The sequence below is a fragment of the Vigna umbellata genome, chromosome 1 (assembly GCF_029865625.1).
Source record: "Vigna umbellata cultivar VRB3 chromosome 1, Vumbellata_1.0, whole genome shotgun sequence".
NCBI classification, from domain to species: domain Eukaryota; kingdom Viridiplantae; phylum Streptophyta; class Magnoliopsida; order Fabales; family Fabaceae; genus Vigna; species Vigna umbellata.
The window spans coordinates 57,890,309-57,895,125 of record NC_142165.1 but is presented as its reverse complement, the minus strand read 5'-3'; the positions used below and the strand labels follow the sequence as shown (position 1 = coordinate 57,895,125).

The 4,817-nt window shown below is 36.5% G+C and overlaps 1 pseudogene; it reads right to left on the bottom strand.

Moving 5' to 3' along the window:
• Positions 1 to 3,025: 3,025 nt before the first annotated feature.
• LOC124824942 (tetrahydroberberine oxidase pseudogene) lies at positions 3,026 to 4,817 on the bottom strand (annotated as a pseudogene).

Below are 4,817 nucleotides of genomic sequence, written 5' to 3'. Positions count from 1 at the left end.
TGTCTAATCACATAGCATCCATCAGTAGATGCTAATATTTCTTATCTTCATTAGTATCCCTCAGTAGACATCAATCTTTCTCATCTTCATCGACACCCATCAGTAGATGCCTAATCACCTAACATCCATCAGTAGATGTCTAGTCACCGTCCTCTTCCATAACAGCATCCATCAGTAGATGTTGTCATTCATCATCCTTATCATAGCAACATCCATCAATAGATGTTGTAGAAGCATCCATCAGTAAATGCTATCATTATTGCCGTTAGAAGTAGCATTTAACCTTAAAAACTCAAACACACAAAGAAAAAAAATCAAATCAAAACCACACAATTAAATCAACTAAAAAGAAAAGTTCAGAAAAATGGGCTATCATTCATCGTAGCAGCATCCATCAGTAGATGTTGTTATTTGAATCCTCTTAGCATCCCTCACTAGATATTTTCCAGCATCCATCAACAGATGTTGTCATTACTGCAAAACAAAATCAAATCCACACCACACAACTAAAAAAAAAAAATCAGAAACTGGGTTGCCTCCCAACAAGCGCTTCTTTAACGTCACTAGCTTGACCCACTACAATTGCCCTATGCCTCAGTTGTTCCTTTTTTGGATATTTTTTTTGTTGAATTTTTTCAGGAATTTAATATAACCAGGAACCTGTTGTAGTGTCCCAATCATAGGAATTTTAATCTCCAATTTCTTGAAGATTTCCATGAAACACTCAAACTGTTTTTTCCTTCTCCTTCCTATGATACTTCTTTGGGTGAGGAAGGGGTTTTTCATATGATTCTTTCTTTTTTCTCTCATCCTCCTTCTCTCTCTTTTTCCTCCTTGGAACACTCCTTAGGGTACAAAAGATTTTTCTCAATTTTTTTATTTTCTCTTTCAACCTCTTCTGTTTCTTTTCTCTCTTCTTCCACATTCTTCCCCTTTTCTTTTCTCTCAACCTCACTTTTTCTCTCTTCTTTTTCTTCCTCTTCATTTACATCTTTCTCTTTTTCACTCAACATTTCTTCTTTTCTCTCTATTTTTCTCTCATCTAAAACTTTGTCACTTCTAGTGCTAATTAATAACTTGATATTCTTCCCTAGGGTTAACTTCCATATTGCTCCCAAAGTCATCCAGCTTCTGAAGTATGTGACCAAGCTGCATGTTGATCCTTCTGAATACTGCTTGAGTGCTTTTATGATGAGAATCAGACATCTGCATTAACTGTTGAAGTGTGTCATCCATCTTAGCCATTGTTTTTTAAAGAGAGGGTTGTTGCTACCATTGTTGTTGTGGCAGCCTATCAAATTGTTCGACAACTTACCCAAATTGACTTTGACCCATGTTTAAGTGAGGTTTCCACCAGTGGTTGAAATTACCTTGGTGGAATTGAGTGTCCATATAGTTAACTTCTTGTCTGCATTGCATCCTACAAGCACTAGACACAAAATCCTAGAAAACACTATTAGCACAAAAACAAAAACAAACAAAACAAAACACAAATTAAAAATAGGATAAAAATAAAAATAAAAATAAAAAATAAAAATAAAGTCAAAGTTAATCAAGAATCACACAAATAGAATAGTTTAAACCGTGAGTCCCCGTCAACAGCGCCAAAAACTTGTTGATGAATCAGTAAGTGTACCGAATCACACAAGTAATATAAAATGGTAAGACCAAGTATTGTATCCCAAAGGATTCTCGGCACTAGATAGTCGTGTGATAACTTGATTAATTAAGACTTAAAGAAAACGAGATCATTGGTTTCAAATGCAAAAACAGAAAATTAAATATTAATGCAGTTTGATCAATAGCAAAATAGCACAGTGATGAACGGATGTTGTTTGTAATATGAGATGAGTATGTTGTTGGGATTAGATTTCGCCAAGTTCCCTCTCATGTATGTAAGAATTGTTCTTTATGCATTAATGTTAACGTCACTCACTAAATTACTTACCCTTTGTTCACTTGAATGGAATTGGGGGAGAGTAATTGAGTGGATTTGAAGATAAATTTTATTGTTGTTTATTTGAGTGAATTTAGAGGTAAACGAGAGTGAATTTTGAAGCAACGTTTGTGAGAATTAGTGTAGGATTTGATTGATGTGACAAATTAAAAAAGTTTACTTCCAAATCCACTCTCACCTACCTCCAAATCTACTCAAATAAACAACAAAAAAAATTATTTTCAAATCCTCTCAAATTCATTCAATCACTCTCCCCTAAATCCATTCAAGTGAACAAAGCCTTAAACCCAATCCCTCAGCAAAATAAGTATGTCCTTAATCACTAGTTCATGCAATTCATAGCATTTCTAGTAATTAAATGTGAAGATCAAGAGCTTGAAGACGACCAAGACTCATACCCTCATCCTTGAGAAATATTACTCTTGGGAGTAATTCAACAAGAACCTGAACTGTAAGGAACCTCCCAGCACTCATGCAATTCATACACCACGCTATGAATGGGCTAAACAAAGCATTCAATAATCAGAGATGAATTACTCTAACAATTAATGAAAAAGCATATGTTATTAAGAATCAATTCAAATACATGAGAGTTCACAAGGTTACATCATACCCCAACAACAAATAAAGTTTAGTTCACCATAGACATGGTGAAACTAGATGAACAATGGAGAAGAATGAGATAGAAAAACCCTAAAAGTAGAAGATGGAAGCTCTTGCATTCAAATCTGCTTCTAGAGAGTGAAAGAGTGTGGTGCTGCGCTCCTCCAGCCAAAGATACAAAACCTAGGGCATCTGGGTCCTTTTAATAGAGTCGAATCCAAACAGAAAATCATGATTTCAAGCAAGTTTTTAAGCAGAAAAGGATGCATTTAGTATCAAAATTATATCACAGATAACGATATTTTCAACCGATATCACTCATCCAACTAAAACATTGTTGCATTTTGACCACCACTATTATTTATAAGTTAATTGGATGCTTTTAAGATAAAAAAAATTCAACCTTCTTTATAAGTTATATAATTTTAAACATATCTGAAAGCATAAATTTGAAACATACAAAAATTATTTTATTTGAACGGTAGATATTACTATTGAAAAAACACAACATTTAGTTTATTTGAATTTTAGATATATAGAGAATTTAAATTTCTTCGTCCAACAGCGTGGGAATACTTTGTTCGTTTCTGAAAAAGTTGTAAGGATCAACCCTGGTCTTCACGGTAGCCAATCTCCTGAAATTGTTACCGAAATACTTGAGACCCCAAATACTTGCTTGATCGTAGCTTGTATAACCATTGTTATTAACCCCAATGTCAAGGTCTCTGTAATTCACATATGCAGCTCTTGGGGAGTTTGAAACATAAGGTTCCATATATTTATACAGTTTTCTAATCCAATTCATGTGCCTTTGTGCAGCCTCGTCCCCTGCAGTTTGCCAAATGGTCACGTAGTGCATATGAAATATGTATCCAGATCTGTGTGCGAATGGAAGTTCAGATTCGGAAATCTCATACATTCTGCCTCCATAAGGAGCGAATTGAACCTGGGAATTTTCAATCTCATCGTCATAAAGAAAGCGCCATAATCCTCGTAATCCGTCAACAGAAATAGGTTGCATTACATAATCAGATTTTGCTTTGAAATAACCTGAATAAATTTGAGTTCTGTTCAGCAAAACCTCTGGGGCTTCGAGGGTTGTAGTTACAATCCACGGAGAATTCAAGAAGACAACTGAGCCAATCCAACTAGTCTCAGTACAGTCTTTTCTGTCCAAACCCAACTCCGGTAAACTCTTTTGCATCAGTGAAACAAGTTCTTCTACACCTCCTAGAAACGTGGAGACAAAATTGACTTGTATTGTCTTCTTTCCATATTCACGTGAGGGTACCTTTGTCATGTCCACCCTAATGTATATACGGTCGTCCAATTTACTCGCCACAACCTGCCACTTTTGAAAGATCTCGGTTGCATTCTCTTCCAATGTTCTTTCAACGTTGAATACTGTCACAGTTGATGGAACTGGAACTAGTTTTATCTTCCAAGCCACGATGACTCCAAAGCTTGCTCCACCACCTCCTCTAATTGCCCAAAACAAATCCTCACCCATGGCTTGTCTGTCAAGTAGATTACCATTCACATCTACTATTTGAGCATCTACGATATTATCTGCGGCAAGACCGTACTTACGCATCAAGAATCCATAGCCACCTCCACTGATGTGGCCACCAGTGCCCACACTATAGCACACACCAGCTGGAAACCCAAGTGTTTTGCTTTTCTCGTAAATCCTGTAGTAGAGTTCTCCAAGGTGTGCTCCAGTTTGAACCCACGCTGTTTGATTTTCTGCGTCAACTGTGACTTCTCGAAGGTTTATGAGGTCAATGATGACAAAGGGAACCTCGGCAACGTACGAGAGACCCTCGTAATCATGACCTCCACTTCGGGTTCGAATTTGCAGGCCATGACGTTGGGAGCACATTATGGTGGCCTGAATATGAGAAACTTTCACTGGCGTAACAATGACTTGAGGTTTTGAGACTATGTTTAAGAACCTAAGATTTTGAATGGTAACATTTAGGACAGAGGAATATGAAGAGTTTGTTTGGGTGTAAAGAACATTGGAGATTGAGTTGGTGATATGGGGATAGTTGTAAAAACATTGAACAAACTTTTCAGGAGTATCAAGTGAAGGAGGTTCAAATGAAAATAAAAGAGCAATGGCAGTAGCGAAGGTAAAATAGGAGCTCAGATGCTTCATTTCTGTGGATGTTGCTGACATGAGAAGTGCAAAGTCTCTAATTTATAATAGTCTGGAGTTTGATATTAACATCCACTGTTTCGCTTTCTCTTAGCA